General features: G+C 33.8%; 1 pseudogene across 1 annotated transcript; it reads right to left on the reverse strand.

Moving 5' to 3' along the window:
* Positions 1-6568: 6568 nt before the first annotated feature.
* On the reverse strand, positions 6569-7747 carry LOC120091425 (protein P21 pseudogene; annotated as a pseudogene). Its single transcript, XR_016524705.1, has one exon. The product of XR_016524705.1 is annotated as a protein P21 pseudogene (transcript).
* Positions 7748-25808: the final 18061 nt, after the last annotated feature.

The following is a 25808-nucleotide window of genomic DNA, read 5'->3' on the forward strand; positions in this document are numbered from 1 at the left end:
CAAAGTAGTTAATAATGGTCAATTATGCTTCATTTGAATTTCGTTTGCAATTGATTATAGTCCTAACTGCTTATCTTATTGGATAAAATGACTTATAGATACTAGTTTTTATATTTTGTTTCCTAAAAATTTGCTAACTTCTTAATCATTTAATTAAATATATTATAATAATATCCTTTTATATTAATATATTTGTTATATATATTTTTAAATGTTAACTAATTCACGTTTATAAGAATTATTTTTTAACCATTTGCCAAGGAAGATAGTTTTAGAACTTCTGTCAAATTATTTAGATTAAATAAAATTAGTTGAAATTTAAATCACAGAAATTTTTTAATAAATTATAAATTAATTATCTAGACAAAAATAATTAAAATAATAACTCTAGTTTGATTCATATAACTAAATTACATAAATTTAGTATTAATTTACCCAACATCATAGTTAGTTTTTTCTATTTTAAATTAAATTTATCCGACACTATTTTACTTCGTTTTACAATTGATTCTTCTAAAAGCACATCCACAAGCAATTGATACTATTATGAGGTAAAAAAAATTCCCATTTAGCAAAAGAAAGAATAAAAAAACAAATTATTTAAGGAATGAAACTTCATTTTCTACCATCAGGCACTCGTTAATTAAGTTCCTTCATTGTGAAAAATTTAATTCAGAAATTGATACTATTATGAGGTATTTAAATTTGAATTTCCAATCCGACGAAGCAAAAACAATCTGAAAAATATACTATTCTACAAAAGAAAATACAAACACAATATTTTGAGAAGGAATATTAAATGGAAGGGAGAATCAACAATTATCTTGACCAGAATATTATTCCTATTATGAATATTATAATAATAAATAGATACCATTGCTTATTGTTCCAAAAGCCATAAGTCACCCTTCATGTGGTTGCCTTGTAATTATTCTTAATGTCCATGTAAGTCCATATGCTATTTGTCATATGCTATTTGTCACTCTGCCTATAGTGACATTTGGTAGATCTTAAAATCACATACATTGGCCAAATTCTATACAAATTAAAGAAAGTGAAGAAACTTGAGAATTTTCTCACTTCTTATTTTGTTTTATTTTATTTATTTATATATTATGTTTTATTTATTTTAATATTTATTTATTTTGTTATTATATTATATTTATTTTAATATTATATTTTATTACCATCCTTGTTCCCGTTGTGCTCCTCAAATTCACAACACGTTATAGCTCTTGTTGTTTTTTCCACTAAAGGTAGGTCCTAAAGGTATGTCGGTTTTTTCCTCTTCGTTATAATTAATAAATTTAATGTTATTTTGCATATTCAATATCTATTAAATTTCTAACATAAGTACAATATTTTATGATAGTGCCATCTGACAGATCTCACAAAATTAGAACTTGTCTCCTCTGATATTAACAGCAATAATTATTTTTCATGGGTACTTGATGCCGAAATTCACCTAGATTTTATAAATCTTGGGGAGACTATTAAAAAAGGAAATACGATATCCAGTCAGGATCATATCCACTGGGGATTGAAAATGGAGTATCTTACAATAAAAAATCCTCGTATCTTGTGAACAAAAATTGAAAGAGAGGTATCAAAAAATAGTTATTTTTCCTAAAGCTCGTTATGAGTGGATGCACTTGAGGCTACAAGATTTCAAATTAGTAAGTGATTACAACTCCGCATTATTTAAAATCAGTTCGAAATTGTTATTATGCGGAGAGAAAATTATTGATTCTGATATGTTAGAGAAGATATTTTCTATATTTCATGTCTAGAATATGCTCCTGCAATAGCAATATCGAGAGAGGTTTTAAACAATGTTCTGAATTAATTTCATATCTTCTCATGGCTGAACAAAATAATGAGTTATTGATGAAAAACCATGAATCTCGACCAACCACAACAGCATCATTCCCTGAAGCGAATGCTACGAATATTAATAATCGTAGTCGAGGTCGTGGTCATGACCATGGTAGATGAAGAAATAATTATTATTTTCGTGGTGATCACTTTAATCATTCAAATTTTAAAAGAACCATGTAAAATGATGAACACAAAAGAAAAGCTCCACAAGATAAAAGTTCAAAGAGTGTTGAAAATAAATGCTTCCGATGAGGAACAACTGGCCATTAGTCACGTACCTGTCATACATCAAAACACTTAGTTGACCTCTATCAAGCCTCCCTGAAGGAAAAAAAGAAAAATGTGGAAGCAAATTTTACAAACCAGGATAATGACATATTTGACCCATCTCACATGACAAATTTGGATGTGGCGGACTTCTTTGAATCTCCTAAAGAGAAGATTGACATAGTTGGTGCAAGATCAAATGTTTCTTTTGACTTTGAGAATATCTAGACTTAATGATGTCTTTTTTTAAATCTATTGTCATGTTTTTTTAGTAACTTTTGTATATTTTAAGTCTTGTTTTTCTTATCGTAATTATTTTCTTTTAATGAAGAAACATGGATCATTTTCATCTGTTGGGTATTTCAAAAATGAGCAAAGAAATCTATGTCTGGCAGACAGTGTAACTACACATACAATACTTACAAATAAAAAAATATTTTTCCAAACTGACAATACTAGAAGCAAAAGTCAATACGATATCAAGTTCTGCAAACCTGATCGAAGATTTTGGAAAAGCAAATATTATTTTTCCTAGAGGAATAAAATTTACAATTGACAATGCATTGTTCTCTAGTCAATCGAAGAGAAATCTTCTAAGTTTTAAAGATATACGTTGCAATGGTTATCATTTTTAGACTGATAGTAAGAATAATGTGGAATATCTATATATCATATCCACTGCCTCAAATGAAAAATGTATATTGGAAGAGTTGCCTGCTTTATCTTCTAGATCTATCATACTCATATACGAGTAATTGAAACATATGCAACAATGAACCTGAAGTTCATGAGTCCAGACATATTTACAATTAAGCATGATTGAATGGGTCATCTAGAATCTATAATGATGAGAAGAATTATTGAGAATTCAAATGGACATCCATTGAAGAGCTAGAAGATTCTTCAATCTAATGAATTATTATGTGATGTTTGCTCTCAAGGAAAATTGATAATTAGACCATCATCAGCTAAAGTGAGGACTGAATCACTTGCATTTTTAGAGTGAATTCATGGTGATGTATGTGGACCTATTAACCTACAAAGTTGAGCATTTAGATATTTTATGGTATTAATAGATGCATCTAGTAGATGGTCAAACGTGTGCTTATTATCAAGTAGAAATCTTGCATTTGCAAGATTATTTGCTCAAATAATTAAGTTAAGAGCATAATTTCCTGATTATACAATTAAGACCATTCGTCTTGATAATGTTGGTGAATTTACATCTCAAGCTTTTGATAATTATTGTATGTTAATTGAGATAAGTGTTAAACATCTTATAGCTCATGTTCATACACAAAATGGTTTAACATAATCATTTATAAAACGTTTGCAATTAATTGCAAGACCATTACTTATGAGAGCTAAAGTTCCTTCATTTGCATGGGGACATGCTATTTTGTGTGCAGCATCACTTGTACGCATTAGGCCAGTAGCGTATCATAAGTACTCGCCATTACAATTAGCTTATAGTCATTAGCCAAATATTTTCTATTTGAGAATTTTTGGATGTGCAGTATGTATTCCAATTGTTTCACCACAATGCACTAAGATGGGTCCTCAAAGGAGGTTAGGAATATATGTTGGATATGATTCTCCATCAATTATTTAATATCTTGAACCCTGATGGGTGATGTATTTAGTGCACGATTTGCTAATTTTCGTTTTAATGAGACAAATTTTTCAACATTAGGGGGAGGAATTAAGAAACTGGAAAAAGAAATTACATGGAATGCATCGTTATTGTCTCATTTAGATCCCCGTACAAATCATTGTGAACTTGAAGTTTAGAAAATAATTCATTTGCAAAATATAGAAAATCAATTACCAGATGTATTTATAGATGCAAAGAAAGTAACTAAGTCACAGATACCAGCTACAAATGTTCCATCAAAAATTGATATCTCAACACAACAAGTTTTCATTAATGAGTCTAGAACATGCCAGAAGCATGGTAGACCAGTGAGTTCCAAAGATAAAAATCCTCAAAAACAAAAAATAATTAATAGTGAAAAACACTTGGTTGAGAATGTAAATACCCATAAAGAAATCATCGACATGATTAGTGAGGAAGGTAAAATATCTAAGATAATAATGAGATTTGAATAAACTATGTCATGTCAGGAAAAAGATGGAATCGTGCTAATGTAATTATTGAAAACATTTTTGCGTATAATATTGCTCTTGATATTATATCTGAAAATGAGAATCCTAAACCAAAATCTGTTGAAGAATGCCGATATAAAAAAGATTGGCTTCAGTAGAAAGAAGCAATCGAGACAGAATTAAACCCACTTTCAAAATGTTAGGTTTTTGGACCAGTAGTCCGAAGTGTTAAACCTGTGGGATACAAATGGATATTTATAAAGAAAAGAAATGAAAATAATGAGGTCACAAGATATAAAGCAAGACTAGTTGCACATGGTTTTTCACAAAGACCTGATATTGATTATGTGGAGACATATTCTCCAATGGTGGATGCAATTATACTAAGATACTTAATTGGCTTGACTATATATAAAAGTCTAGATATGCATCTTATGGATGTAGTCACAACATATTTATATGGATCTCTTGATAATGATATTTATATGAGAATCCCATAAAGATTGAAAGTACCTGAAACATATACATCAAATTCCCGGGAATAGTATTCAATAAAGTTACAGAGATCACTATATGGATTGAAACAATTAGAACAGATGTAGTACACTCGCCGGAGTGGATATTTATTGAAAGAAGGATATCAAAATAATCCAATATGTCAGTGTGTTTTTATAAAGAAATCACAATCAGGATTTACTATTATAACTGTATATATTGATTACTTGAATATAATTGGAACTTCTGAAGAACCTTCAAATGTAATAGAATATCTTAAGAAAGAATTTGAGATGAAAGATCTTGGAAAACAAAATTTTGTCTTGGTTTACAAATTGAACATTTAGCATATAGAATATTTATTAATCAGTCAGCTTATATAGGAAAATTTTTTTAAAAGATTTTATATGGACAAAGCACTTTCATTAGATATTCCAATGGAAGTCCGTTCATAGGATATAAAGAAAGATATATTTCGATCTCGAGAAGATAATGAAAAACTTCTTCGTCTAAAGTACCATATCTTAGTGTTATTGATGCACTTATGTATCTTGCTAATAATACAAGACCAAATATTGCATTTTTAATAAATTTATTAGCTAGATATAGTTCTTCTCCTAAAAAAAAAAAAAAAAAAACTTTGAAACGAAATTAAGTGTATACTCCATTATCTCCGAGGAACAATCGATATGGGTTTATTTTATTCAAATAGATCAAATTTTGATCTAGTTGGTTATTCAGATTCTAGATATTTATCTGATCCACACAAAGCTAGATCTCAAACAGATTATCTGTTCATATGTTGAAGAACTGATATATCATGGCGATCGATGAAACAGACTATAATGGCCACTTCCTCAAATAATGCTAAAATTCTTGCAATTCACGAGGCTAATCGAGAATGTGTATGGCTAAGGTCAATGACTCAGCACATTCATGAAATGTGTGGCTTCTCTTCTAATAAAAATCTTCCAACAATATTTTACGAAGACAACACAACTTGCATAGCCCAAATGAAAAGAGGATATATCAAAGGAAATAGAACAAAGCATATTTTACCGAAACTTTTCTACACTCACGGTCTTGAAGAAAATGACAACATCACTGTACAACAAATTTGTTAGAAATATAATCTGGCAGACTTATTTACAAGGACATTACCAACCAATTTTTGAAAAATTGATCCACAACATTGGAATGCAACAACTCAAAAATCTTAAGTGATGTTTTCATGAGGAGAGTAAATATATTGTATTCTTTTAGGAGTATATATTATATGAAATATATACTCTTTTTTTTCTTTACTAGGATTTTTTCCCATTGGGTTTTTCCTAGTAAAATTTTAATGAGGCATATTTCATATATATATATATAGGCATCTAAGGGAGAGTATTATGAATATTATAATAATAAATAGATGCTCATTGCTTAGTGTTTTAAAAGTCATGTGTCACCCTTTATGTTGTCTATGTGCCATGTACTTATTCATGTTTGGTATCCATTAAGTCCACATCATACTTGTCACTTTGCCTGTAAATAGTGACGTTTGACGGATCTTAAAATAACACATATTGAGTAAATTCTATATAAATTGGAGAAAGTGGAGAAATTTGAGAATTTTCTCATTTCTTATTTTGTTTTATTTTATTTACTTATATATTATGTTTTATTTATTTTAATGCTATATTATATTTTATTACCATCCGTATTCCCATTCTCCTCGAATTCACAACAAAATGATATTTATTCACACAAACTTACTATCAATAATTTAGATTAATATTATTTTGGTCCATGTAATTTAAGAGTTGTTCAATTTTAATTTTCTTATATAATATTACAATTATTATTACTTGAAAATCATTATTAATAACAGAATATGAATATATTAGTTATTATATAATATTATAATTATTATATCATATAAATTTTTAAAAAAATGCATAGTCCATACCACTAATGAGCGCAGAAAACGACGTCGTATTTAGTCCCACCAATCGCCGGACACGTAAATGTGCTGGTTGCATCATCCGTTGGGTAACTATAAGCATCAGGACACCTCTCTTTGAAAAACTTCGAATAACCTGTGGGCCCACAATTCTCCCTGTTAGTAATGCAACAATACTCCTCCGTCTGGAACACCGTGCACGGGCCGTTACACCCGCCGGCCACCTTCAACGCCAACGGGCACTGCCCATTGATGTCGGCGGTGCAACGGATGCTATTGCTGCATCCGTTGGACGTCGGTCTGAATTCCATTGGAATATTGAACCCGTCGACTAGAGAGATGTCGAAGAAATCCAGATCGCTGATTTGATTGAGGGCAAATTCAGCCACAGTATTGGGTGGTGAGCCGTTGGTTTGGCACCGAAGAACGCCGCCGCAGTCGCCGGTTTCGCAACTTCCGCGCTCTGAGCTGTCGAACTTGCAATTTGTTCTGCCCCAAATTCGTCCTGTGGTTGTGCCGGTGGGACGTAGGTTTAAGAACCAAGTCTGCCGGCTGTCGAGGCGGCGGCCACCGCCTGGGTTAGCGGCGGCCCAAACTGTGTAGGAGCAGTTATTGAGGACAGTGAAAGTCGGGAAACCGCCACTTGGAATTGATCCGCAGCTTCTCATGAAACCACTACCGATATTAGCGATTGAGCCGAAGGGGAGAAGGGATTGATCAAGATTAGGGTCCATTTCCATTATTTGAGCTTCAATTAATTGATTGTTTATCAAAAGAGAAAAGATAAAGGAAATGAAAATGAGATGTTTGCAGCAAAAGAAGAAGGACATGGCTGGAATTTGGAAGCCAAGTAGTGACCCAATAATTATTAAGTAGAGAAAAAAAATGGTATTTGTGTTTATAAACCATTATAAAAGAAATATATGTGGTAGTGGTTACATTAACATCTATCTACACCCTACATCTTGTCTTTCTTAAAAAAATATTAAATTTTTATTTTTTATTACCCGTGATAAATGAAAGAATTGCATGTATATATGTGCATATTTTAAAATTTCAGTCGAAATCTCGAAATTTTAAAATTAAGAATTTCGATTTGACTCAATTTCGCGAAATTTCGAATTTATATATATATATTATATATAACAATAAGAAAAAAAAAATGAAGAAAGAGAAGGTACTCACTATATATTTAGTCCATCTATTTCTAACTTGTACTTTAGCATAATTATAATATATATTTTCTTTTCTTGTTTAAATAGGGAAAACAATAATTCTTCCCGAAGAAAGTTGGAAATCCACTTTGAAAGTCAAAGTTTGCCTCATGCTGGAAGTGATAGGCCATATCATTAAGAGCTTAGATTCTAGTTGTCTATCTTTATTTAAGGAAGGACCATTCGGGCATTTGTTAAGTTTTAAAATGACCAAAATACCTTTACAACTTCTAGCACATTTGATTAGAAGACAATGTATCTTTATTGATAACAATGTTCTTTTTTCAACATTGAAAATAATATTGCAGAGTTTGGATTGAGGGATTTTTGTTTGATTACAAAATTAAATTGTGGTGAATATCATGTTGAGGATGTTTTAGATGAAACTGAAGAAAATGATTTGAGATTAGACAAGCATTTTTTAGAAATGATATTATCATCAATAGAGAATATCTTAAGAGTGCATTTAACTATTTTTGTAGTAACTGCAGTGATGAAAAAGAAAAAATTAAAACTTGTCGATCTTTATTTGCTGGAAAACTTGTTGGTTCCAAAACAACCTCATAATTGGGTGGATTGGAAGAAGCATGTTAAGATGTTGAATGATGAGGAGAAATTAGAAATTATCCATGGTAAAGAGTGTTGAAGTTAGCATGCAATTAGCGAAATCAAATAGAATCATTAAGCAGTCTAATTCCTTCAATTTTAACAACTAAGCAAGCATGTTCATAAACTAAAATAGGGTTTTGAAAATATATCTTTGAAGAACTCTTCAATCTTTGAATTCAGTTTGAATCTACACTCCAAAATGTTGTAAACCACTAACTTGATCTTCCCTATTATAGTCTAGGACCTTAGATATCAATGTAGGATCCAAAATAAATGGATCCTAAATAAATTAAATTTAGGAAGGATTTTGGAGAAGCAATTTTCTGTTTTTTTTTCCCTCAAGGTATGAAGAACTCATTCTTCATCATAAAACAAGAGATTTTAAAATTGCATGTCCCTCTCAACTCAACAAATTGAGTTTTTTTATTTAACCACAACTGTTAATATTGAGAATTTGACACCAATCTCTTAAAAAGATTAGTGGAATGGTGAGTGGAAAGAGTTGAAAAACCCCACTTTGGTTTTGCTTTTCATTTTAAAATAAAATTGAATCTAATTTCAATTTTAAAATGAATTCAAAATTCAATTGAAATTAAAATGAAAACTAATTTTATTATATACTAGTTCAATAATTAATACCATATAAAATTCATCGTCTAAATTGATTTTACATTTAAATCAATGTAATTTAGAAATTGCGAATTTCAAATCAATTTAATTAATTAATAATTTAATATCCAATATTAAATTATTAAATCACCAATTCTACATACATGAATCTCTATTCATGTAATTAAATATTTAAATCATATTTAAATATTATCTAATGCTCCAATTTTGTTTAATTCGATAATTAAACGTGTAATTATATCGTATATAATTAATGATTCTCTTAATTCGAATTTGACCGTTTCAAATTCTCTCATCACACTATTCTAAGGTTTAGTCGTTTTTGAGCTAGTAGAGAGACCTAGTGAACCTATAGATCATGGACTTCAATCATCCGAGATTAACCGGCTAAATCCTTTAACCTAATTAACCAACATTCATTAATTACCGAGTCACTCCACTAAAGCCCAGTAGTTGCTATCCCCTTATTGTAGATATATCTTTCTACTCGATATAATCATAATCAGTAAGTCTACCATTCACAGGTTGTTCGTAATAACGACTGAGTCAAAAGATATTTTACCCCTGAGATTACATCTTGTTCCTTAAATCTCACTGATCCTCTAATGAACAATTGGTTTGTGATCCAATCACCAAACTAAGTCCCTTTCAGGCCAATGAGAGGGTAGGGCCCCTTATTCAACACCCGGAGTCACACTTAAGGGAACAACCTCTCTATTATCCCTAAAAGCGAGTAGGAGTGAGTTCCATTTTGAACCCTATGTTCCCAGCTATCTACCCAGTCTTACCTCTGAAATGGGAGGCATATTGAGTCAGAGCTATTGAGCCAACCCTCACCCATGAAAATATAAGGATAATCTCGAATAAACAGGAGTTCATAGTTAGCTTAGGATTAAAGTCAAGTTACCTAGGTCGTCGCTTTGAAATAGTCTTAAATAGTAAATAGCGTTATAAAGTAAGAGTGATTTATTTCTTGGTCCAGTCTTATACAAACTCTTTGCATAGGACACCCCATACTTGCATGTCTCCATATGAACAAATTAGGATCACATCGTTTGTAGCACTTTACAATAATTGTAATATCTATAAAGTGGGTTACATCATATAGTGTCCCAATAATAAGGTATCTAGCCTTATCCGTATATTATAGACCATTTTGGCTATGTACTCGAACTTGATCCACTCTTATGTCTCCACATAAAGTCCAAATACTCATGTAATAGTCATGAATCTTAATTTATTGGATTTAGGTTCTTTCTAAAACGAAATGAGCAATTCATACATTCAATAACAATTTTATTGAATTAAAACTTCAATATCATCTATATTGATTAATAGAATAAGTTTATTGTTTACAAACCATGAGTTTTAAGACATAAATCCAACAAACTCCCACTTGGACTAAAACTCCAATGGTAACACATATTTATGAGTTTTTGAGTTCTTAGAGAGAATACAATAAACTAGGGCATCACATACTCTGTTAATCTATTTTAAAAATCTAAGGGCTAAACCCTTGTTAATCTGTAGTGAGTGTTGAAGTCTATCAGTGATAGAATTTGATAGACTTCGCAATGACATTACTTTACATTCGCTACAAGAAATTTGGCCTTTGATGTTGGTTAGAAAAACTAAATACGAATGTATAATGTCGGTTTCTTCAAAATGAAAAGTGGATCTTTGATGTCGGTTTTAAACCGACATGACATTAAATATAAGGCTACAATGTCGATTTAAAATCGACATTAAAGATCCTCCCTATTTAATTTCTGACTCACTTTTCTTTTTTGTAAAACCATTCTTTCTCTCTCACACAACCCTTATTGTTTTCTCTCTCAACCTTCACCATCTTTTCCTTTCTCTCTCAACCTTCACTATTTTCTCCTTTTTCTCTCAACCTTCACCATCTTCTCCTTTCTCTCTCAACCTTCACCATCTTTCTATCTCAACCTTCATCATTTTCTCATTTCTCTCTCAACCACGTCGTCTATCCACTCCTTTCTCTCTCAACCACACCGTCCCCGCAATAGGTTCATCAGATCTTATTGTTGGTCGTCATCTAGCCCATCTGATTCATCCAAATCTGATTGTTGGTCATCACAGCTCGTCCGCTCATCTAGATACGAGAATTTCATGTCGTCACGCTTGTCTAGATCCTTCATGCCAGTTGCGTGTGTCCACATGTAATTTAGATCTGAGAGCTTGCTTCACGTGTCGTTCAAATCTGGGAGCTTCGTATACCGTCACTCTCGTCCATGCCATCGTCTAGATCTAAGTCTGTTCTTTCCAAATTCAAGTTCGTTCCATCAAGATCTGAGTTCCAGTAAGATGTATAGGTTCTTTCTATAATTGGATGTCCACATGACACCCGTGGGAGCAAGCCAAAACGAAGGTGAGTTACTTGAATCGATGCATGAGTAGTCTTCAAGAAATAAAAACCTACATTTAAAAGGATTTTTATAACAAGAAAACCTTCTTATGCATTGCTGAACTTGAAAGATGGAAACGTTTTGGAAAGCAAAAGAATTTTTTAAGAATGTAATTTCCGCATAAGAGATCAGGTATATATTTCTTTGGGAAAGGAACAAATTTATATTTCAAATGCAAATCTCAAACACTTTTAGGTTAAAGTATATGATGAGAGGTGGAGTTAATGTGCCAAGTTCATAAGAGTATGTTAAGGAATTATTTTAAAAATGCTTGAGAATGAGCATTGTTCAAAATTTGAAGGTGTGATAACTTGTAGAAATACAAGTTAGTGTTCTCTAAAAGTTGGAATAATTAGGATTATATGTGATGAAAACATACTCAGGATAAAGGAAAATGCATGAAATTGTATATATGTGATAAACTCATGCAAAAGTATCTTCTTAAGTAAAAAACTGCATCACTAATGCACTTTAATGCAAGAATCAACTAAGTATTGCAGACAAGACCAATGCAAGGGGAATGCATTTAGCTTATCGACGCATGAAAGATACATTTGACTCATGCAATCCACGTGAAATCACAACTTGCAGGCATAAGCATCTGACTAGTGGCATCTGATTAAGGTAAAATGGTAGGTGGCAATCACACATCACCAAGTGGCTGAGCTGATTGTCTATATAAGGAGGTGCCAATAAATGAAGGAGTTAGCAGTTAGTTAGTTACAAAGTTAGCCATTTTCCTATTTTTCACCTTTACCGACTGCAAGTAAGGAATAGGAGGGACGATAGTTATTCTCCACAGTTGGTAACGAGGTGTTGATGGAAAGAATCTTGAGAGAGACATCTTCTGTCATACCATCTCCCATATTACTCTTTTAATCTAGAAGAGTGTGATGACAATAGTTACCAACCCTTTGTGGCATTTACTGTCTACCCTACACCCTTTGCCTACTTAGAAAACCCTGGAATATAAATAATAGTTTAAGATACTTAAATTCAGATAACACAACCAGGGTTAAGCACACAACATAATTACATCATTAACAAATACAAAGTTGGGTCCCGACAGCTAGCCCTTGTCCCTAACATTAACAACATATATGTACAAACATTTACAAGTAGACACCTAAAACTTTTCTGAAAACTGGAGTCTTTGAATGGCAGAGTAGCAGTGCAACTAACTTTTGGGGAATTAACCACTACCTGAGGAAGAAAACATTTAAAACGAGTGAACTACTAGCCTAGTGATGACTAACAAATCATAAATATCATGCTTTAAACAGAAAATTGCCAAACAAACTCATACTTAAAACTTTCAAACATAGTATGGCTTAAACATAACTTAACATGATCCTTAGTTGAGAGAGAACCCTTTTGCTCAATCCCTCAACGACAAGCCTTAGTTGGTGTGGAGTATTCTCAACATAACCAACGTCAACTCTACCTACGTGCACGTGGTAATAACTAAGTACCGCATACCTTAGATGAAGGAAATCGGAACTCGAAGATTTCCGTGAGTAGCGGAAGCAAGACTATTCCAAATTACAATCATGAATCAATAAATCATTTACAGTCGACTTCAAACAAACGGTTATGTGATTCATACAGAAATTACAGCATGTAAAATACAACGGAACAGAGAGTAAATCTCTACGCACATAGGCAGAAGCGTCTCCACGCTTCGTTACGCGACCGCTCGAACGACAGCGACCACGAACATTCGATCTACACGATTGCAACACCACACGAACACAACACGAACATCGCACGAACACTTCACGCTCGTTCTCAACGATCTCCTCAGTCACAAACTCCTGCGCAACACAAACAGCCTCCATAACACCACAAACGGCCTCAGAAAACCTCGACGATGTCGAGTTGAGTCTGACACCACCAACAAGGCGACCTTGGTATTCTCGGTGTGAGAATCCAAAGGGTAGGCTCTGTTCGAACTTGGTATGAGGCAGACGAAGGGAGGAAACAACAATCGTGTACACGACTGGGCAAGTGGGAGATGGATGAGACCTATCGTATAAGTCGATGCCCAATCATTTAGATAAAGCTATGCGATCGTCTAGCAAAAGCTATGCGATCATTTAGCCTATCGTTTAGCTCGGTCTGTTGCCTACAGACATTACACGATTGTTTACCTTGCGTCAGCGATCGTCTAGCAAAACTATGTGATCGTTTAGTAAACACTACACGATCGTTTAGCTCGCACCTACACGATCTTTTAGCTCGCCCAGCCATCATTTAGTAAATCCGTATTTACTTGACGACCACCGAGTTTCTTTGTGCGAGAGAGAAAAACTCAAAATCCTTTTTTCAATCGTTTGTAAAGAAAAAAAACTCTTTTCAAAATAGGAAACCACTTTCCTTTTAAACTCATGGTTACTATGATCCAATAACCACCCATTATTTTGGTTATTTAAAAGAAAAAGAATTAATTATCTAATAATTAATATTATTATAAACATAAATGATAACCAACTTATCATACTATATTTATAACCTATAGTTTTAATATTTCATCTCATGAAACATATAAACCATAGTTCTTTTTCTATTCCATGGTACTTAATGTAAATCTCATTTACATCAATCCTCCACTAGATATATCTCATACATCAAACCGATTATTCATATATAATCAAAATACCTCTTGTCAATTTGAATATTTTAAATCAACACTAAGAACTGATCCTCAACATGAATCCAAGATACCAAAGGGACCTCATGGACCTGTAGCTCCGAAGCTCCAACGGTACGTGAATAACTGACTAAACTCTTTAGTCACGGGATCTACCATCCGTTAACTGCTAGGCACTCCACTAAAGACCGACAGCTGAATTCTCCTTACTACAAATATATTATATGTCCATCTTAACCAATCAGCGGTGCGGCAACCCCTCACAGATTACTCTTAAGTACAACTGGGCCAATAACCGTTATGCCCAACCCCTCACAGATAGTACAACTGGGCCAATAACCGTTATGCCCCTGTAGTTACATCTGTCTTCTTAAGTACCACTAATCCCTCTAATAAACATAAGTCATAGTCCTACTATGACTGAGTCTTCTTTTCCAAAGAGAAGTTGTGGCCACTATGTTCAAGTCCCGGAATCAGCCCTTAAGGGAGAAATCTCTCTACTTATCCCTACTTCGGGAAAGGAGTGAATTCCATCTTGTGGATTAAGTTCCCAGCTCCCAGATCAGACAAGTCCCCAAAAAAGTAGGCTTGTTGAGTTGGCAATTTGGCCACTTTCACCCATACTAATCAAAGGACCGCCCTCAAAGGCAGGAGTTCCCAAACACTTAGGATTAAAGTCGTGTCACCTATGGTCGTTTAGGTGAGATGCAAGTCTCTAGTATCAATGGCGTTATATACAGAGTCTAGTCACCTCGTGGTTCAGGTCTTATACAAAATCTTTGTATAGGACACCCCCGCTCCACGTCTCTACATGAATGGTCAGGATCTACCATCTGTAGTAGTTTACAACACTTGCAAACCTCTACAAAGCGGGTCATATCGTAGTGTTACCAGGATCGGGTATCCCACCTTAATCCTTATACTACATACCGATTTAGGTTATCACTTAAGGCATGATCCACTTATCACATATACATGCTTAAGTTCACATAAGATAACCAAGGAGCTTTGTTTATTGGATATGAGTAAATGCCAGAATTAAATAACACTTATTTTATTCATTGAGCAATGTGTATCCTTACAAAATAATGAGACTCCAGGAGAATTAGAACACCAATCCCAACATTAGGTACTATTGCCAAGATACCTTTACAATGTTCTTCAGTATCGGATTCTAGTAATCATCATAACACTCATACTTTGAATTAGAACATACTTTGGAAGCGTAGGCAACATAAATCATATGCTTAAACATCTTTACTATAAAGCATAAAACTTCCAACGCATGCTTCCTGAAAAATTAAGTATAAAAATACTTAAACCGTGCTTTCATAAACTTCTTTAAACTAGCATTCGTTAATAGGATTCATGAAATCTAGTTTGCTTGGAGATTATTTCAAAAATTTCTTTAAACAAAACTAAGCATGAGTTTAATATTTAAATAAAGCATGTGTTACTAAAACATTTAGTTTTGTCACTCACAGCCTTAGATGTTCCTGAAGAAACTCTAAATCTAGAGAAACAGTGAGTGGAAGCATATCATTCCAAACTCCATTGTGAAAGAACATAAATATTTACAATCAAACAGAAACAGTTATGTATTAAAGACTAAATTACAATATGCTTCTTAATTAAAAACAAATGATCGAGTACAATATCTTGAAGAACCCTTTTCTTCACCATCGAGTATAACTCGATCCTCGACCCTCGAACAGAACTGTACATCACCACTTAATTACCTTGTATTCTCGATGTGAGAATCCAAGAGTTATAAGCTCTGTATGAATTTGGATAGAGGGATGGAGGAACTAGACGATCGAGTATGCGACAGAAGGAATACGCCTATCATATAGACTTGAGTACTCGATCGTTTAGTAAGTGAGTAACTATCGTATAGTACACTCGATGACTATCGTTTACTCTCTCGAATATGAAAACGATCACTTGATGCGTGTGTCTTGTGTTATGAAAATGAAAAACTCTTTTTCACTTTATTCATCAATTGCCATAAACCGTGCATAACCAACCACTAAGTCGGTTATTGGAGAAAACGAAAACCAATTATCTCATAATTAATTATTTATAAATAAATATAATAACTAACTTATCATATTATATTTATAACCTATAGTTTTAATATTTCATCATATGAAACATATAAACCATAGTTCTTTTTCTCCTTTATGACATTTAATATAAATCATATTTATATTAATTCCTCCAATCAAATAATAATGTATCAAATACATTAAATCAAAAATTTAATTATATCATATATAATCAAAATCTCTTTTGTTAATTTGAACAACTAATCCAAAAAATGATACTCAACTTGAATCCATTGAGCTACTAAGTGGACCTTATAGCCCTGTAGCTTGAAGCTCCAACAGTACGTGAATAACTGACTAAACTCTTTAATCAAGAAATCCGCCATCTGTTAACTGTCGGGCACTCCACTAAAGACTGACAGCTGCACTATTCGCACTACAGATATATTTTTGTGTCCATTGGATATAACCATCAACAGTATGATGACCCTTCATAAATCGCTCGTAAGTATAGCTAGGCTAATTTACCGTTTTGCCCCTGTAGTTACATCTAACTCCTTAAGTACCACTGATTTCTCTAATGAAAAATACATCATAGTCTCACTATGACTAAACCCTTCTCGAGCCAAGAGAAGGTATGGGGCCACATTGTTCAAGCCCTAGAATCAGTCCTCAAGGGAGCAATTTATCTACGTATCTCTGCTTCAGGGAATGAGTGAATTTCGTCTTGTGTAGCTAAGTTTCCTACTCCATAATCAGACGAATCCCCAAATTGGTAGGTTTGAGTCAGCGATCTAGCCACTCGCACCCATGAAAATCAAAGGATCGCCCTCATAGGCAGGAGTTCATAACACACTCAGGATTAAGGTCATGTTACCTATGGTCATCCTAGTAAATGAAAGTCTCTATCATGAATGGTGTTATATAACAAGACTAAACATTTCGTGGTCCGGTCTTATATAAACTCCTTTGTATAGAGCATCCTCGCTTGCATGTCTAATACATAAATGATCAAGATTAGATTATTTGTAGCACTTTACAACATTGGTAATACCTACAAAGCGGGCCACACTTGTAGTGTCACCAGGATAAGGTTTCCCTCCTTTATCCATATACTACAGACCATTTAGGTTATCACTTAAAGCACGATCCACTTGTATGTCTCCACATACATGCTTAAGTTACAACTATAACTAGGGATCTTAGTTTATTGGTTTGTGGTTAATGCAACTAAAATATCTCATATTTCATAGATTGAAGTGAATAAAATATCTTATATTATAAATCACAAAACTGATTGTTCATGCATGTGCTTACAAACTACAGGACCCTACAAGATTTAGGGCATCAACCCCAACAATCTCTCACTTGTCCTAAAGCTAGTGAGGTGTACAAGATAATCACATTACAAGTACATAAAACAATAAACTAAGGCACAAATGGCCAGTACAACATCTCCCACTCGGCCTAGTCCAGTTGCTGTCGGTCTCATAGACCCATACTTCATAGGTGACCCTCAAACATTGTAGCCATGAGAGCCTTCATAAACGAATTAGCAACGTTGTGTCCGATGCTATCTTCGTGACAATCATGTCCCCTCGATGCACAATCTCTCGGATGAGATGGTATTTCCACTCTATGTGCTTCTCGCGCTTATAACTCCAAGGCTCATAGGAATTCGCCACAGCACCACTATTATCACAATAATGGGTGATGGGTCTAGACATGTCTTGAACAGCTTCCAGATCAGTCAGGAACTTTCTGTGCCAAACAACCTCCTTAGCAGCTTTATAAGCCGCTACACACTCGGCCTACATGGTGGAGTCAACAATGCACCCCTGCTTGGTGCTTTGCCATACTACAACCCCTTCATTAAGAGTGAACACTGATCTTGAAGTGGATTTCCGAAAATCCTTATCAGTCTAAAAATCAGAGTTTGTGTATCCTGTAAGGATTAAATTCTTAGAACCATACACAAGCATGTAGTCCCTCGTTTTCCGAAGATACTTGAGTATGTTCTTGACAGCTATCTAGTGACCCTGTCCTGGATTAGACTGATATCTAATGACTAACTCCATAGTGTAACAGATGACAGGTCTAATACATAACATCGCATACATCAAACTGCCTACGGCAGATGCATAGAGAACTCGTCTCACCTCAACCTCTTGAGGTGTCTTAGGACACTGTTCCTTAGACAATGTAACTCCATGCCAAAAAGGAAAAAGACCCCTTTTTGGAGTTCTGCATCGAGTACTTGATCAACATCTTGTCAATGTATGATGCCTGAGACAGTGCTAGCATTTTGTTCTTTTGATCCCGAAAGATCTGAATCTCAAGAACAAACTGAGCCTCTCCCAAATTGTTCATTTGGAATTGGATCGCTAGCCAATTCTTACTGAAGTTAGTAAACCTATATCATTCCTAATGAGTAGGATATCATCTACATATAACACTAGGAAAACTACGAAACTATTGATGATCTTCTTGTAGACACAAGACTCATCAAGGTTTCTTTCAAAGCCATAAGATTTGATCGCAATATCAAACTTTATGTTCCAATATCGAGATGCCTGTTTTAGTCCATAAATGGACCGATTCAACTTGCAAACCTTTTGCTCTTGACCTTGAGCTATGAATCCCTCGGGTTGCATCATATAAATGGTCTCCTCAAAACTACCATTCAGAAAAGCAGTCTTGACATCCATTTGTCATATCTCATAATCATAATATGAGGCAATGGATAGGCATGGCAACAGACGAGAAAGTCTCCTCATAGTCAACTCCCTCTACTTGGGTATAACCCTTTGCCACCAGTCTAGTCTTAAAGGTATGTACCTTCCCATCGGCACCCCGTTTTCTCTTGTAGATCTATTTACAACCTATAGGTGTAACCTCATCAGATTGATCTACAAGATCCCAAATTGAGTTGAAGTACATAAACTCCATCTCGAGATCCATGGCTTTGACCCAATCATCTCTGTCAACATCCTCCATTACCTGCTACTAATTTTAACTAAATGGGTGTTTAATTTGCTAAAAAACAACACTTGCTTTTGATAATTAAACAAGTTTGAGTCAAGTCGTATTAAACACTTTAACAGACTATCATCAAATTTGCATGCATGCAAAAAATCTATCTAATTCACCTTTTCAGGTAGGTTCCTAGGTAGGGGTGTTTCGTTTCCGTCAGCTTAAATACTCCTAGCCTAGCCAGAAACCGCCTTAGATAAAAGGTACCTTATAGATAGATTTGGTATATATTTAATATTTTATTAGTCAATTTAATCCTATTAAACCGAATTAAAAGATTAAACTTAGGTTTCTAATCTCATTAGAGTCGTGATCTTAGATCTATCTCAATAAAATTTTAAAACTCTTTTAAAACATGATTAAGCCTAAGGGTGCATACATGTCTTTCTTATTAATTTTAATTCTAATTTCATTAATTATAACTTTTATAAAAAAATAAAACAACTAAAATGAACCACATTGCTAAGCTAGATAAGGTATTTATAACTTTTATAAATTAACCTAAGTGTCATGCTTCATGCAATGTTCATTCATTACTATATATAACTTTTATATAACTTGTAATAAACAAGCATATATACCAACATACACCCTTATACTATAACATTTATAATATAAAGATGATGCATGAATATGCTTAATGCATGCATATTTTATAATTCTTATATTATATGATGCATGAACATGCTTTAATGTAATTTAATCATGCAAACTACTATATTAAAATTCTTATAATATAAAGATGATGTATGAAGAAATGCATAAGCTATGGTGGGTTTTAAAACTATATGACATACATTATGGCATATAATTAAACATACATCATATGTACATTCATTAAAAATTGATGGACCGGGATAATTAGCCTCAAAATCGGAAAAAATAAAGCTATCTATTACAAAAGCATCGAGTCAATCGATTCAAACAGGCGAACTGGGTCTTAAACCACCCGAGTGAAACCTCGTTTCTTGATCGTGTAATAGCATATTATGATCGTCCAGTAACGCCTATTGAATATAAACGATCATGTAGTGCGGATGAGTGCCTTTTGACTATGCAATGAGCATGAAGGTCACACGATCGTGCAGTGCACATCGAGTAACACATGCTATACGATCAAGTAGACAACGACTATGTTGTTGGGGATGTCCTAAAACTCACAGTTCATAATTCATGTTAAACATTCTATAAATTATTATTGAGTAACTTATTCAATAAAGTTATTGATATTGCATTCTATTCAGAAAATCCAATAAACATATCCTTGGCTATTGTATGAATACTTTAACTTTATGTGGTGACATAAACAGGATCAAGTTATAGTATATAGCCTAAATGGTCTATAAGTATATGGATGAAGTTGGGTATTTCAACCTTGTAACACTATTGGATGCGGCCAATTTTGTATACTGATACAAATGATGTGATCCACAAATCATTCATGTAGAGATATGTGAGTGGGGATATCTTATGCAATGAGTTTGCATAATACTGGACCTCGAAATAGTCACTTTTCTTTATAACGACCGTTTATTGTTAAAACTGACTATTTCAAATTAAATTGACCTAAGGTAACATGATCTTAATCCTAAGCTAACTATGAACTCCTGTTTATTTTGGGATTATCTTTTGATTTGCATAGGTGAGCGTAGTCCAATAACACTGCTCAATAAGCCTCCTATTTTTGGGATAAGATCAGGTAAATAGCTGGGGACATAACTATGCAAGATGGAATTCACTCCTACCCGACTTAGGGTCAGTAGATAGGTTGTTCTCTTAAGTGTAAGGTTGACAAAATTCCCCGTGGGTTCGGGTCCCCGTGGGGAATCCCTGGTTTGACCGGGGATGGGGTCAAACCGGGGAATTTTTTCGGGGCCCCGTCCAGGGACGGGGCGGGGACGGGGATGGTATCCCCACCCCGACCCCGACCCCGATTTTATATAGTTATATTTTTAATATTTTATAAATTTATATTTATAATATATAAAATAACTTATTTATATGTATGTTTATAATGTATACTATAGACTTATAGTGTTGTAAGCTCAATATTGAATATATAAATTCTAAATTTAAGCCTAAAAGTCAAGCCCAAACTTAAAAAATTAAAAGAAAAAAATGGAAAATCCTCGCGGGGATCTAATAGGGGATTCCCCGCGGGGAAATGGGGAATGGGGCGTCGCGGGGACCCGTTTCCCCGACGAAGAATCCCAATGGCGGGGACGGGGGCAAGGATGAGAAGGAACTTCCCCCACGGGGCCGGGGACAGGGGACCCTCCCCCGCCCCGCCCCGCCCCGGCCCCATTGCCAACCCTACTTAAGTGTCGATGCCCAGTCTTAAACAATAGGGCCCCACCCTCTCTTGGTAGAGAGGGATATGATTTATAAATTGTATTATAAATCAATTATTCAATAGAGGGTCAGTGGAAACTTAAGGTGCAAGATGTATTTACAGGGGTAAAACGATATTTTGACCCAACTGTAATACGAATGAATTGTGAAGGATCAACTTACTGATTATGGTTGAAATGGACAGAAACACATCTACGGTGAGGAGAGTGCAACTACCAAGCTATAATGGTGTGCCTTGATAGTTAACAAATAGTAATTAATTCGGTTTAAAGAGTTTAACCAATTAATTACAAATCGTTGGAGCTCATGATCTGTAGGTCCATTAGGTCCCTCTACTAGCTCATAAATTGGAATAACAAACTGAGTATTAATTGGAAGAATTTTGGAATTAGGGTTATGAATTTGAAATGTTCAAATTCAATTTTTAGGGTTTTCAATTGATTATATTTGATAAAATTAAAAACGTTTAATTTATTTAAAATTAAATGAAATTGGAGAATCAATTAATATTTAAATTATGATTTAAATATGAAATTGAATCAAATTGGTGAAATTGTTGTTTTATTAATTTAATATTAAGATATTAAATTAATATTCTTTTAATTAAAAAGTTTAATTAAAATCAAAATTAGTTTTATTTAAATTAATTATTTTGAATTAATTTTATAAAACTAATTTAAATAAAACTGTTTTATTTAAAATAAATTTTCAATTTTTAAAAATTGGTTTTAAGTTAGTGGATTTTTCCAATTTAGAAAAATCCACTAACTACACTATAATGGAATTTCACCAAATTTCAATTGTTTTTTGCAATTATCACCAAGTAGGTGGTATTATTCATGCAGCCCTACTATCTTGCATGATTTTAGTGTATATATACATTCTTCATGCAGAGAAATGGGGTAGAATTTCTGGAAATTTATCTGAAGTGTTGCAGAAATAAAAACTCTCACAAACCCACCAAAATTCCTCTCCAATTCAGCTAGATTTGAGTGCTTTCACCACATATTCCTTCTTGAGCTTTGTAGAGAAGATCTTAGTGGCGGTCTTGTTGAAGTTTCAAGCTCAATCTTGGAGTATTGCTGCTGAATTCGTGGATTAAGTCTTCAAAGGTAATGTTTGCTTCAAACCCTCTATGAATATCACTTGAATAGCATGTTTAAAACTTAAATTAAGAGTAGTTAGATTGCTTATTGATTCTGATTTATTCCGCTGCATGTTATATTACTCTTTCGTATACGATAAAGCATGATTGTCTAAACGATCGAGGAGCAAGCACTGAGTATCATATACCGAGTGATCGAGTAGCCAGTGACTATACAATGAGCATGCTGGTTCACGCAATCGCTTAATGCGCACGCCATGCATCGAGTACCATATACTCAATGATTGTTTACCCTGAACGTCTACGCGATCGAGTAGCCAATGCAACACGATCGAGTAAACTCTTTACTCTATTCTGTAGCATTAGCTATGCGATTGTTTAGCAAATACTACACGATCAAGTAGAACTTTTCTACACGATCGCATAACCAAATCTAAATTATCCTTTAGCCTAGGCTACATGATGCGACCAACCTTTGGTCTTCTTCCTCGAAGTGAACAACATCTCCATGCGTCTAAAGCTTCATCACGAATGAATCAAACAAGAAATTGAATGCAGACTCAATAGCAAGTTAATTTTGTCCAAAAATGCAGGGGCCTTTACAAATTAATTTATATAAAAGTAAAAGAAAGCTGAAACAGAGGCAATCTCCCCGAAACATCCATCAATTCACATGTACAACCCCATCTAACATTTACACGCATTGTGGAAGGCTTAAACCCACCAAGATTGTAAATGTAATTCAATGTATCAATGGATTTGGAATATTAGAACAACCTAGCTCTAATACCAATTGAAAGAACTCTAAATCTAGAGAACCAGTGAACGGAAGCAGATCATTTCAAACTCCAATGTGAAAGAACATAAACATTTACAATCAAATAGAAACAGTTATGCATTAAAGACTAAATTACAACATGCTTCTTAATTAAAAAAAAAGATCGAGTACAATACCTTGAAGAACCCTTTTCTTCACGTATTTCCTCAATCAAACTCATATACGTTGAACAGCACGAACACAACGAGAAAACTCAGCAAACAACACATACTAAAATATCCTCGATCACCATCAAATATAACTCGATCCTCGACCTTAGAACATAATTGGACACCACAACTCAATTACCTTGGTATTCTCAGTGTGAGAATCCAGAAGTTGTGGGCTTTATATGGATTTGGATAGAGGAATGAAGGAACTAGACAGTCGAGTATGTGATAAAAGGAATAAGCCTATCGTATAGACTTGAGTACTCGATCGTTTAGTAAGTGACTAACTATCGTATAGTAAACTCGATGACTATCGTTTACTCTCTCGAATATGAAAACGATCACTTGATGCGTGTGTCTTGTGTTATGAAAATGAAAAATTCTTGTTCACTTTATCCATCATTTGCCATAAATCATGCATAACCAACCACTAAGTCGGTTATTGGAGAAAACAAAATCAATTATCTCATAATTAATTATTTATAAATAAATATAATAACTAACTTATCATATTATATTTATAACCTATAGTTTTAATATTTCATCATATGAAACATATAAACCATAGTTCTTTTTCTCCTTTATGGCATTTAATATAAATCATATTTATATTAATTCCTCAAATCAAATAACAGTGTATCAAATACATTAAATCAATTATATCATATATAATTGAATCAATTTAATTATATCATATATAATCAAATTCCCTTTTGTTAATTTGAACATTTTAAACTAACTCAAAAACTGATTCTCAACTTGAATCCATTGAGCTACTAAGAGAACCTTATGGACCTGTAGCTTGAAGCTCCAATGGTACATGAATAACTGACTAAACTCTTTAATCACAAAATCCACCATTCATTAATTGTCAGGCACTCCGCTAAAGACCGACAGCTAAATTGTTCGCACTACAAATATATTTGTATGTCTATTGGATATAACCAATCAATAGTACAATGACCATTCACAAATCGATCTTAAGTACAGCTAGGTCAATTTACTGTTTTGCCCCTGTAGTTACATCTAACTCCTTAAGTACCATTGATTCCTCTAATGAACAATACATCATAGTCCCACTATGACTAAACCCTTCTCGGGCCAAGAGAAGGTGTAGCGTCATATTGTTCAAGCCCAGAATCAACTCTTCAGGGAGCAATTTATCTACTTACCCTTGCTTCGGAAAAGAAGTGAATTCTGTCTTCTGTAGTTGAGTTCCCAACTCCCCAATCAGAAAAATCCCCAAAATGGTAGGTTTGAGTCGGTGATCTGGCCACTCGCACCTATGCAAATCAAAGAACTACCCTCATAAGCAAAAGTTCACAACTAACTCAGGATTAAGATCATGTTACCTATGGTCATCCTAGTGAAATGAAAGTCTCTGTTATGAACGGCACTATATAACGAGACTAAACATTTCGTGGTCCGATCTTATACAAACTCTTTTGCATAGAGTATCCCCGCTCACATGTCTAATACACGAATGATCAGGATCAGATCATTTGTAGCACTTTACAACATTGGTAATACCTACAAAGTGGGCCACACTCGTAGTGTCACCAGGATAAGGTTTCCCTCCTTTATCCATATACTACTGACCATTTAGGTTATAACTTAAAGCACAATCCACTTGTATGTCTCCACATACATGCTTAGGTTACAACGATAACCAGAGATCTTAGTTTATTGGTTTGTGGTTAATGCAACTAAAATATCTCATATTTCATAGATTGAAACGAATAAAATATCTCATATTATAAATCACAAAACTGTTTGTTGATACATGTGTTTACAAACTACAGGACCCTACGAGATTAGGGACATCAACCCCAACAGTTTCTCCTAGGGTTGATAAGCCTTTCCTATTGGGGTTAACCCTGTGGAAATAATAACCATGTTTAGTCATTGCCTTTAATCCTTATGTGAGATTAACTCACGTAAATAAGCTTAACATTTAACTTATAGCATCCTTTTCAAGCTCAACGCATACCTTCTTATGCAGTTAATATTTATATTTTTCTTGAGTTATATTTCTAGGTTATACATCCACAAGACCA

The sequence above is a fragment of the Benincasa hispida genome, chromosome 11 (assembly GCF_027475165.1).
Source record: "Benincasa hispida cultivar pf3 chromosome 11, pf3_genome.v1.1, whole genome shotgun sequence".
NCBI lineage: Eukaryota > Viridiplantae > Streptophyta > Magnoliopsida > Cucurbitales > Cucurbitaceae > Benincasa > Benincasa hispida.